This window comes from Argiope bruennichi, chromosome X1 (genome assembly GCF_947563725.1).
Source record: "Argiope bruennichi chromosome X1, qqArgBrue1.1, whole genome shotgun sequence".
Taxonomy (NCBI): domain Eukaryota; kingdom Metazoa; phylum Arthropoda; class Arachnida; order Araneae; family Araneidae; genus Argiope; species Argiope bruennichi.
Genome location: NC_079162.1, coordinates 88,542,779 through 88,556,605, shown reverse-complemented (window position 1 = coordinate 88,556,605; position 13,827 = coordinate 88,542,779).

Below are 13,827 nucleotides of genomic sequence, written 5' to 3'. Positions count from 1 at the left end.
TCTAGCTGGCCATTCTATGCATCTAATATCCTAATTTTCCAGAAATTCGTCCACCATGAAAGGTTATGTGTGTCATAAAGTTAATGATGTAGATATTTGATGTCATATAGATAATCATTATCCATACATACAATGATTGTTACCTATAGAGGCGATGACTGTCATCTTTACAATGAAATCAAGTCCGTCTGGATTCCTGCAAAGACGAGTAGAGAAGCTGCAAAATCTATTGCATTTCTTTTTCAATTTTGTATTCTGCTAGTTTAAAATGTCTGTTGTCTTCTTTTATATCACTTTTCAATGCCAAACAAATCTTTGTTTGTAGAATTGAGTAAACTCTAGATTGTTAGTTCCCGGTATTTCTTGACTGTCAATATTTGCAAGATAAAATTATGAATTGCTATCGAATTCATTCCGTTCGAACTCGTACTACAGTTCGAAGAAAATGTATTCGATATGTACCTGTGAAAAAGCTACACGAAATGGCTGATTCATTCATTTCCTTGTATAATAATTTCAGAGCTTCGCTAGAAAAACAGAAACAAACAAACAAACAAAAATCAGACGATCTCATTCTGTCAAAGATGCCAGTCATCGATGCCAGAATATTAGTCAATCATTTTACTTCCCTCTATTAACCTGTCTGCCAAAAAACAGATGCCAGAAAGACATTCAATTGAATTCTACTAAATGTGATATTTGATCGTGAAATTTTCACATTGTTACAATGATACAGAATAGACGTTCATATAGAAAGTGTTACGAATAAAAGTTAAGTTTAATGTCCTCATTTGATTTTGCTTTCATAATACTGTAAAATCTGGAATACCAAGCTTAGATCAGCAGTTTATTTTTTGTAACATCATGTTTTTTTCGGAGAAAATATTTAGATACGAATCACATACTGATTACATATGAATATTTTAAATTTTACCTACATTTGAACTCCTCATTTAAATAAGAAACAAATCATGAATGTCCTTAGTGTAACACATTATTCGAAACAATCTGCTATATTACAGCATTCATTTTACAATTTATCTATCATTACTTATATTTTTGAACTTAGTTTTATCATGGTGAAATCGGGTCCGAAATGGTGCTATATGACATCGTTAGCATGAGAGCAGGTAGAAAAAGGATCTATTGGTTAATTATTAAACGAAATGCTTTTTTTTTTGTGCACGTAAAATCTCACTTTTTCAGAAAACACACCTATATAGACAAACATAAAAAGCAAAAATATTAAATATGAATACATAAATAAAAAAATAAAGCAAAAAGCGCGGCTCGATCCAAGCACCCACAACACGTGTCATTCACATTGTTCAGACCACTATACAGCACTGCACACACTTCGAAGCGGAATATACTTATTCTAATAGGGCCGCGGTGACCTGGTGGTAAAGTCTCGGCTTGTGAGCCGTAGGGTTTCAGGTTCGAGACTCGATTCCACCGAAGAACCGTCGTGTAAGGGGGTCTGTTGCACGTTAAATTCGTCATGCCAAACGTCCTCCCGCTGGTGTGGTGTGGAGAGGGGGTGCCAGCTCAGGTGTCGTCCTCGTCATCTCACCGTGGTTCAAAATGACGAGGTCCATCCCAAAATAGCCTTAATGTTGCTTTACAACGGGACGTTAATATAAATAAACTAAACTAAAAACTCAACTTATTCTAATAGTTAGTTATTAAAAAAAAATGTGAGTGTATAAAATCCCGTTTTTTCAGGAAGGACACCTATATAGATAAACCTAACTAGCAAAACCTTTTCTAACTATAAAATTTGATCCAAATAGTTAGAGCCGTTTCCAAGATACACGAAATAAATAAATTTATATATATGCAAGAATTGCTCTTTTAAAGTTATAAGATTTGATTTTTCTTTCATAATGTTCTATTGAATCTCAATCAATAAATTGATAAATTATGAAATGCAAAGTACTGAAAGTCTTAATACATTATAAAATTAAACATAAAATCAATTAATTGGCATAAAAAAAATGCAGATGCAGTTTCCTCGTTGTATAAAATTTTCTAGCAATAAAAAGAATTAGCTCTGAATTTTCCTATAGATGGCATTGTATCTTAAAAATTCAGGACAAGTAGCTGCTAAATTTTATATAACCTTCTATCATATAGAATTAGTTTGTGTTCCTTTTATAGCACAAGTCACAATCCAATGGTGTTGCAATTCAATCCACTCGCCGCTATCATTGATTGTGAAAGAGATCGGATTACAAGCGCAATTCGCGTTTAATCTAAAAATACCGGAAATCTTGTACGTAAATAAAACAAATAAACAAGTAGCGGCGTCTATAATGGTTTTATGTTTTGTAGTTGTTGTTGTGTTTTACTGGTTTCAAGGCAGACAAAAAATGAGCTCTGTCTTTGTGAAAAATTCGGAACTAATTATTTTTATTTGCTTGGAAATTATAGCGTTGGAGAATTTTTAGTACAAACGGCAATTAATTGATTTTATATAGAATTTTAAAATGTGCAAAGGACTTTTGGTACACCCCGTATGTTAAAAAGGGATCAATTTGCTTAGATTCTAAACGGGACATGAAAAGTACTGAAAATTTGTTTAAATTTGGTTTAGATTGTTTTTAATTTTAAAAAAAAAAATTAAGTTGAAATATAAGTGGTTATATTTCAAAAACATTTACTAAGTAATAGATTTATGTGCCTCAATTTGTTTTACTCTTTCAGCAGTATCGTCAGAAATGGGATTAAATTTTTGAAGCAAAGCAATTGTATACAAAACATTAATCAAGGAAAAATAAAATTTTTGGATGGATTTTATCTAATATGATAAATGCAAGAGATAAACGCAAAAACATTACATGGATATTAGAATAAAAAAAACTGATGGTTAGTGATATTAACTTCCAGTTTTAAAGCAACACTAGAGCTATTTAGGCACGGATTTAGTAATTTTGATCTGCGGTCAGATGACGAAAACTACACCTGAGCTAGCACACTTCTCTCCAAAATTCCACAGCACATCAATGGTAGGATATTTAGCCTCGACAGATTTAATGTGCACCAGACCCGCTTACACAGCAGTTATGCAGGTGGAATCGGGTCTCGAACCTGGAATCCTCCGCTCCCACTGGCGAGACTTTACCACCAGGCCATCACGACCTTAAGTGCTGATCCTGCTTTTATATTGCCTATTTAACACATCTGGCTTCATGTGTCGTATAAAAGGAAAAAAATTAGAAAGAGAATAATTCTATTCCTTGAAAACTGTGTCATATATCTTTAGTTATAATAGCTTTAAGTAGTAAAAGTTATTATAACTAAAGATTTTATTTTGTGATATGATTTTTCATCATTTTAAAAATTTTCTAATTATGTGATAACCCAGTGATTATTTTAGGAAATATTTTGTTTTTGTTTTTAAATGTTAAAAAGATTCATGATTAAAGAGATTCATTAAAGATTAAAGAGATAATGAGTAATGATTGATTGTGATAAAAGAGATAATTATTAATGATTAATTATGATAAAAGAGATAATGATTGATTATGATAAAAGGGATAATGATTAATGATTGATTATGATAAAAGAAATAATGATTAATGATTGATTAATGATAAATGATTAAAGAGATTCATTTCATGTACAGTTTCATATTATTAATGAGGCTTGCATCCATATTTGATTTAAGACTAAAAAAGATATTCATTCATTGAAATGTTGAGGATTTTATTTTCAGTCAAATGATATCAATATTTTTTCGCAAATAAAGAAAGAAATTTTTTATCTAGTTTTTTTAAAGTGTTTTTTCTTTCTATTCTTTTATTCCAACTTTACATTTACTTCATTTTCTGTTTTCATACTCACTGTTTATATATAATATAAATGTTTATTAGCAAATTAAATTAAAACTATAATAAATTAATAGATAATTAAAAGTCGCGCATAAGTTTCCAGTTTTAAATTCAAGTGTACTTGATTCTAAATGCTAAACGCGTTATGAAATACTACACGCCTTCCCACAGAGCGGTGAATGATACTGCAGGTTTCATATGTAAAGGTACATTTAACTAGTCGTCTATATTCCTATTCTTTGGAAAATAGTAAAATCATCTTTCCGATAGATCTTAGGATTAGCTTAACAAAAAAAATTATTGCATTATTATATTTGTTTCCAAGAAGCAGTTCTGATATAAACTGATACAATTAAAAATACTATCAATAATTCTCTTCAGATATTTTTCATTTGAATTCATCTTTTGTTTACTGATAAATCTGGTTTATTGTTTAAGGTATCCGACTAGATTCGGAGATTTTTTTTAAAACAAAAACACACATTTTAACTTTTAGATAATGTTTTTATTAATATAAGGAAAAAATAAAAATAAAATTAATTAAATGTCTATGTACCTTTTGAAGAAAAACAATATTTTGATGTAAATTTTAACATTTATTTACAAAAACTAGGATTGTTCTAGAAAAAGCTATTGTTAAAATTTTTCATTTTTCTTTGTAACATTAAATGTGTATGAAATCTTTGAAAGCAACTAACGAATCTACGAATTATATTCAAAAATAAAATCTCTATGTCTAATATATGAAATTAGCTATGGAATTTTGGAATCTTTTTTCAACAATATTTACATTAAACAATCATGCATCCACTTCTAGAGAATTCAACATCAAATTCATAGTTCATTACATTCTGCTTGATATAACGCGCACTAATTAAAAATTCCATTTATATATCTTGATTATTTTTGAGATATGGCGATATTCGTGCAGTAGAATTATGAAAAAAAAAATCGTTCCTTAGAAAATGCATTTAAAGTTTAATATATAAACATAATTATAAATAAGCATAATTTACATGCCAATAATTTGCTGCAACTCGGCTTCTGATTGACATAGAGACAAAACAAAGATATCACTGGAAACCGAAACGTAACCATTTTTTTTTTTTTTTTTGAAACTGCAGGAAAATAAAAATGCGAATTTTCATTCAAATTCATGTTTTCAACCTAGTCGGATACCTTAACTGAAATATCTGGTTTACAAATCAGAAGAGAAATTCTTTGGTATGTAATTTTCACCTTGTCTCTGACATTGATCCGTTTTTTAATAACTGCTGCGTTATACTCTATCATATCGTATTCACAGTATGACGTCTTGATAATGAAAAACTGAAATCCGTATCTTACAAAAATCCTATAACTGAATCAATTTCATTTGTTGCATTTCAAATATGCAAATAAAACTTTGAAAAAATTCCAATTTCTTCGTAGTAACACCAAATGTATGAACATAATTTTGAGCCTAAAAATAACTTTTAAAAATCAATACTAGACAACATCAGGCCATCCTTTCTGTCTGCTTTGAGTGTTTCAATTTATACGCTTTATTTGTTTTAGATTTGTAAAGATTTATTTTGTAATTGATTTTTCACTCATTTCCTAATATACTAGAGTTATGAAATTTTATGCTCATTTGTGTTCTCGATGACAATATACTATCTTAATATAATTTAATTATCACTTAAATTATTAATTCGATTAAATATTTCAGATTCGCGTGTCATCTCGTAATGAGTTTAACAAAAAAAATATTTCAAAATTCCATAACATTTATAATAATGAAATGTTATGGGGTCATAATTAAAAATTAAAGATTAGAAAATAGAAAATAAGTAAATTAGAATTGATTTCAACATTTCAATACACATATAAAGTCGTGTTTTTAAAATCTGTCTTTATTCAGTTTATTTTTTCTCACAGCAACTGATTGATCAATTGATATAATAAAAAGGACCTGTTCGAAATATAAAATAACAAACACGAGTTATTTTGTCTTCCCTGTTTATCTGTTTGAAATTCTATACTATTCTTTGGTTTAGATAATAATGGATAAAACTACTGATGATGTATAACGAAGCTATATGTAAAGGTAATGAATTAAAGATGTCCGATGAATTAAAGAATTCTGGATACATTTACATTTCAATACACAAATAAAATCGTATTTTCAAATTTTGTTTTTACTCAGTTTATTTATTCTCACAATAATTGACTCATAAAATGATTATACTAAAGATCACATCTGTTCGAAATATAAAATAACAAACACGAGTTATTTCGTTTTCGTTGCTTATCTGTTTGAAATTCTATACTATTTTTTAGTTTCCAATAGTTTTATTCATTACTATCTAATATATAACCAAGCCAAATCAAAAGATAATGAATTAAAGATGTCCGATAAATTAAAGAATCCTGGATAAAAATTTATAAATTCAATTTTACTTAATCCATAAAAAATAATACAAGAATTTTAATGATTTTGACGAAGATTTGAAACCAGGCATTATAATTATCTATCAGCCAATTCCTAGTGGGGTCCATATAACAAAACGAAAGAACTTAAAAATTACCCAAAACTAAGTTCTGCAATAGATATAATGTAGTATGTAATAATATCAGAAAAGAGAAAGCGAAAAAAAAAATACCTTTCGAATTTTAAGTTCTTTAATATATAACACGGAATTTCTCCATTAAATTTCATCCATTATTTAATAAAGACATTTAAGATTTTTTTATATTGCACTTTCATTTCCTATTAAAGAAAATATCTAGCCCAAATGCAGCACAAAATATCTGGAATACCGTTGCACAATTTCTTATTTTTCCCATTAGAAATGCATTTAACTAAAAGGGAGGGTTTCTCGAAGTAGGATCGATGGCTCGCCAACAGAAAATCGATAGGGACAGTCGAGGGGGAAAAAAATCCACTTGTATTCCCATACTAAAAGGCAAAATTGCATTGCCGTCTTCCACTTTCAGCAAATAACGTTTCAAACAATTTTCGTATGAGCTTTTTAATCTATATAATAGCATCCAATATAAAATTTCACTTGTGTTTACCTAACTCTCGTATTACACACATTTTTGATTAAATAATTTTAAAAAAATGTGTTTACATGGTCAGCGTTTTATGGGATGATGAATTTAAACTAAGTAAGAGCTGAGATTTGAGATAAAACCTCGCTTGAGTTAACAGTGCCTAGTAGAAACAAGTGATAAGGACTGGATCAATAACTGCAAACTGTTGCTAGTTCGGGTTTTCTGTTTCCCGAGTGATTCATTCATTCGCCCTGTTTTCGAGCTGAGTGATTATGTGATATATTTTCGTTGAAGTTTAGACAATGAGAAAGACATTGATTATTTCACGTTTGAATTCTTCGCAATTAATCATTTTCTGCACAATTATGAAACAACATTATAATTATTTCATTTTAGTTTATTTTGGTCTGCATATTACATCTAAAGAAATTGCTGAACTGCCAGCGATTTTCTTCTAATGTTATTTCCAAATGTAGTTTTACGTGTTCAGCGAAATATGCGTTGATAAAAAATATATCTTAAAACATAATTATTATTAATATCATTGATTATTACGAACGAGCTTTAAAATGATACATACAATCGTATAGTAATAATCGCTGATGGAAATCTCGGCTTCGAGGTTGAAGAACTGCAAACTGATGGCTGATTACCAAATAAACTTCACCTGCTGTGTAGTATTAATGTTCTTCAGTGTTCTAGGATTAATGATCTGTAAAATGATACAAACTTTTCCAATCGTATAGTAATAATCCCTGGTGGAAATCTCGGCTTCGAGGTTGAAGAACTGCAAATTGGTGACCGAATACCAAAAACACTTCACCAGCTATGTAGTTTTAGTGTCCTAGGCTTAATGATATTTAAGATGATACAAACTTTTACAATCGTATAACAATAATCGCTGATGGGAATCTTGGTTTCAAAGTTGAAGAACTGCAAATTGGTGGCTGAATACCAACAAAACTCCATCAGCTATATAGGATTAGTGTTCCTTATCTCTGTATCCATGAGTTTAACATCCACACGCGGATTTCTCAGTGAATCATTATATTTTCGAGCTGGCTGATTATATGATGTATTTCCGTTGAAATTCAAGGTATGCGACTACGTTCAGGATATTTCTTTTTCAAAAACACCCGAAAATAGTTATATTTTCGAATATTTTCAAAAAAAAATTGGAAAAAACATCTATGAAACCAAAATATACCAGTTAAGTGCCAAATATTTTTTTAAAAAAATTAAAAAAAGGGGTATTTGGGGGGGGATAAAAAGAGGTGAAAAGGAAAAATCATTTTTAGAAGTTTATCAAATGATTTGCTTAAACTCTTGCAGATATCTTAAGAAATAGATTATCCAATTCCTGAACTTAAAAAAGGCTATATTTCAATCCATTCTCTCAATACTGAGGTTCGAATGATAAATAACCTGAAATTTCTAATTTTTATCATATTGTGAAACACTAAAACAACTACAAAATATTTCTAAGTGAATACATTACTTTTTTCTAGCTCCGAAACTGCATAACATAATGAGAAATTTGTATACCAAATTTGAACAAAAATATGATTTATATTTTAATTTATGAAGTTTTTCGTACGATAATTGTATCATATTCTATATTTGAGAAAATAGCATTTAAAGATCTAAAATAGCAGTAAAACGTATGTAATTGCAAATATAAAAGTCAGCCTAAATTTCCAAAAATAGACGGAAACAAAATTCTAACGGTTTTACGAAGAAGCCTCTTCAAACATTAAGAATATTAAATTTTTTAAAAAAAAATCATTATTTCGCTAAAAATCGACTTTTTAAAGTAGTCACCTACCTTAAATAATGAAGAAGTTTCTCCAAAATTAATCATTTTCTGGGGAATCGTGAAAAAATGAAAGTGTGATGATATTGTCGCATATGTTGCGCCGTATCTGCAATCTGCTGACTTGTGTAGCCATCCGCGACATTTTTATATTGTGATTTTCTGCGATTTTATACGACTGACGAAATAAATATCAACATGACAGATTTTAAGACCTATTTAATTAATAATGTTTTAATATTATAAATTATTACTAATAAGCTTTCATGAATGAATATCGGAGGAATACAATCTTTAAAATTGATAATATTATTATTAAAAAAATTAATTTTGGATACTTAAATATATTAATTGATAAAAAATTGAAATAGTCGTCATTTATCTTAACTCTTTATTTAAAAAATAGCTTAAAATTTTAATTTTAATAGGTTAATTACCCCTTTGGTTACCGATTGATCTAAAAAGATTTCTGTATTTTGAACACATTTATTTTTCTCATACCCGGAATAGCGTATAAAGACAGTAATTTTTTTTTTTAAATTTGAATGACGCATTAAACTTGTCAGCCATAACTTGGATAAAACAAGAACATGATGGGTTTCAGCAGTCATGTATATCCAAGAAGTTAAATTGAGCCAAAGCTTCATCAAAACTCTTATTAAAAATTAGTATTCTGCTGTGATTGAAGCATGCTTGCTCTGTGATGCTAAGTCTAGGTCGGGACGCTCACGGATAGCAAATTAAGCAGCTTCACATAATCCAAGGAATCTTTTTAATTAAAATCGCATAATCTGTGGAACTCTGCTCATAAGTGCCTTTTTGACTGGGATTCCTCCCTTCCGCAAAGCGGCCTTATCCGAAAAATTCCATCATTAATATTTACGGAAGAGTAAATATTCCTTAATAGATTAATAATTTTGATTGCTTCCGACTAGTGGTAAATATCTTGCAAAATATAAGGGCATTATTCGACTTCAGAAAAACTTATAGCACTTAATGTATCCGACTAGGTTCGGAGGGGAATTTTCAAAAAAATATTTTAATGTTTATATGTTGTTGTTTTTTAATATTGCAAGGATAAAATGATGAATAAAAGTAAAATTATTTAAATATATATGTAACTTTCGAAGAAAAAGAATATTTTGATGTAAATTTTAGCATTTATTTACAAAAACTAGAATTGCTCTAGAGAAAAAAAAAATGTTACAGTTTTTCATTTTACTTTGTAACATTAAAGGCGTAATATATCTTAGAATGTACCTATTATATAAAAATTATATTCAAAAATAAAATTTCTTTGTGTAATATATGAAATTATCTACGAAATTTTAGAATTTTTTTCAACAATATTTACATTAAACAATTATAAAAACCCTTTCTAGAGCATTCGACATCAAATCCATAGTTCATTACATTCTGCATAACATAACGAGCACTAATTATAAAAATCATAAACATATCTTGTTTTTTAGACATGACGATACTCGTATAGTATAATTATGCAAAACTCATTCTTTAAGTTTTTAAATGCTTATAAATAAGCATCACTTACATATCAGTTGTTTGTTATAATTTGGCTTCTAATTACCATAGAGGCAAAATAAAGATATCACTGGAAACAGAAATGTATCTATTTTTTGAGAATGCGAAAAAAAAAATGAATTAGGAGGTGTTATGCGGGTGGATAAAAGGTAGTTGGCAACTCCGGATTTCCGATGAATCTCTTTAAGGAATCGCGTATTTTTCAAAACATTGCTCTCATTTGACTCCTTATAAACTCAGTTTTTCAAGCCCAGATTTTCAATGAATAATATAACTTGCCACAAGCTGGGTCGTGGAGTAAATATATAATTCTATTCTGATAGTCTCTCGTCAATAGAGTCACTAAAAAGTTTTAAAATCCTATCTGATATCAAGTTGAACATTAAAAATGCGAGAATGATAATTTGTTTATTTTGAATCAAAGCCCACTCTGGCTTTCAGGCCATGAGGTTGCCTATACATTTATAAAAATTGCTTCACTTTCTAGGGTAAAAATTTATATCTTTGCCCTCTATTCGTTCTTAAAATATAAAACTAAAGAAAACTTAAGCATTTTTTTAAATAAGAGTTAACATTTAACCTTTAATTTTAACAAGTTAATTAATCCTTTGGGTACCGAGTTAAGGTTCAAAGTCAAGGTTCTTATTAAACAACTTGACATAACTATTGAAGGGATTCTGAAAAAGAAAACCGAAAAAAGCGTTTCGTTGAGTCTGCTGATCCTAATTTAAATATTATCAACAAATTTGTGATATACTTCTCAACAGGCCGTAGCACATTTGTTTTGGACTTCGCGTATTTCGAATGTACAGCTCACAAGGTCACTACGTTTTTAACTGCATATATTCGAAAGAATTTCATCTTAATAGTTCTAAGGATGCAAACAAAACTGCATGGCTTTAAGTTTAATTAATAATAAGTGTGGTCTGATGAACTTTTAGAATTTTGTGCTGAATCTTCAGTGAGATCTCAGATTAATGAAGATTTGTAGAAAAAAAATATATATATAGTTTTGATTCCTTTAGCGCTTGTGGTAATTTCCTTTTAAGGTTTCAAAATTTTACATTTTGAATAGTTATACATACTGTAACATGTTTAAGCAAATTTTTAAAGTTTTTTAATTTTTATACGATATTGTTGCAAGAATTGGTAAACAGCTCTCTGGCACCTGCTTTATCTAATAAATGTGTTCAGAATTTTTGCATTTCTATTTTCTCTAAACGAAGTATAGAGAAAATAGAAATGCAAAATTTTCTATCTATCTGAATATAAGTTAACATAATAACTATAAAACAAAGAAAGGTGGATAGATAAAATCTGGTACATAGATTTAATATCTAAACTGTAGATCGGTCACTAGCATGTACACGCAATAATTCAAAAACGCAATGATTTAAAATAAATATATCAAATTTGGTATGTGATTGTAAGTCAAATTTTAATTTCAAAGTTGTAAGTCAAATTTTAATTTCAAAGTTGTAAGTCAAATTTTAATTTCAAAGTTGTAAGTCAAATTTTAATTTCAAAGTTGTAAGTCAAATTTTAATTTCAACCGGTTAGAAAAATACGTCTAAAACACAAATATGATTTTAGTACTAGTAATCGCATGCTAGGGTTTCATCGCTAAATAGTCTTTGAGGATCAGAGATAGTATTTTGTAACCAAAGTCATGCAAGGCATTCGTGGCCGCCTTGCCCAAGTTTCAAAATTCTATGCGAGGTGAAAGAGGTAATACCTTTATTAGAAAGAGCGCGAGGAAGTTTTGGCAAAACAACTCCCGCTGGTTATTATTCGATCATATATTTTATGTAATTTAGAACTCATGATTTTTTTTTTTTTGTAATTTTGTGTTTACACTTAAATAACCACCGTGTACCTAAGTGTTTGACACCCTTTCGGTAGGCTATGTCGGTGTGGGCAAATAAATGAATAAATAAATAAATAAAATTTTATACTGACGGCAGTCGGAAAATCTCATGTTGCTGACCAAATACCAACAAAAATCCATCGTCTATGTGGGTTTGGTATACTTTATATCAGATCTCATGAACTAAACATCCTCTCACTGATGTGGAAACATGGAGAGTGGAGTGTCAACTTTTATGTCATGTTATCACCAAGTTCCAAAATCATAGCGTTTGCTTTTAATGCTTCAAAATGGAACTTTAATTCATTAGATCAAATCCTATAAATAAAATGTACCTACTTATTGATCTGTTATTTTAGGATGACTTTCCATTGGAGCTTTTCAACAAAAATCCCTTTAACATTTAAAGTCGTTTTTCATACTGTAAGATTTACTGTTTCCAGCTATACACAAAGCAGAAAACTTTATATGGAAACTTCAAATATTCAAACTTTTCATCTTACTTTCCCTCCTCTTTAGCTTTCAAGATCAACAAATTCAAGAATAGATTTCCGTTCTGGATCTTTTAGTTTGACGTCCTTTCTTTGCAGCGGAGCAATCATTAAGATCTCCTTTAAGCCGATTGCATGCTCTCAAGGTTTCGCGCAATTCAATTGATATTCCGGTTTTGAGTATTTGCTTTGCACTCAATCACTTAAAAATCTTTCTATTCATTTACAGTTAATTTTTTTGTACTTAGTGATTCCGCATCGTATTAAATATCTATCTGGTATTCTTTTTTTTTTCGGATCAAAGCTGGCAAATTTCTGCTTTGCAAAAGAATGCAATTATTGAGAATACTTACAGTGAGAGTCAAAAGAAAGTAAATACCCATGATAAATATAGAAAATGTTTTATTTCAAATGTATTATTGACTTATACTATAAAGTAGATTTATACAATTGTTAACCTAATTATGTAGGATGTAACAACTTGTTTAGGTTTAATTCATTCAAAATGAATCAAAGAAATAATTCAACTAAAACAGAAAAGCATCAGATTGCAAGCGTCAAAAAAAAGTAAATAGTGAGCACTGACGCCGACAAAAACAATGAAAGCCGCAATATTAATATTTTGTCTGTAGTCATTTAGATTTTATCATTGCTTTTAACTGTCTAGACACAGTTGTGACAAGTTTTTTTGTTAGCTCGTGAGGGATTTTTTTGCTATTTTTCTATGATAATTTGTTTCAATTCCTCCTTATTAGACATGTTTCTTTAGCGTACATTTTTCTTAAGATATGTCCCTAAATTTTAAACGAGATATAGATCAGGTGACTGTGGAAGATGGTCCAAATTCTTTGCAACATAATAGAGTTACTGTTCTTTCAAAATCATTGATGTTGTTTGAGATCGTTTTTATGCTGGAAGATTTAGCTTTGTGACAATCCAAAATTCACAGCACTAGGGGGCAACATTTTTTAAATGTTATTTAGGTTGTCCATTTTGTAGCATTGTAGATTCGACAAATACTAAATTACAGACTCCTTCTGACACTATATGCTCCTAGGTCTTAACGGATACATCCACAACTGAATACTTATATCTGGGTTCTTCATTTTTTGGTCTCCATATTTTTGAGAACTCCTGTGTGTCAAATATTTCAGTTTTTTTTTTCTTCTCATCACTAAATAAAATATTATTACAAAAATCTAAATCCTTATTAAGGTGATTTTTGGCAAACAGCAGACGTTT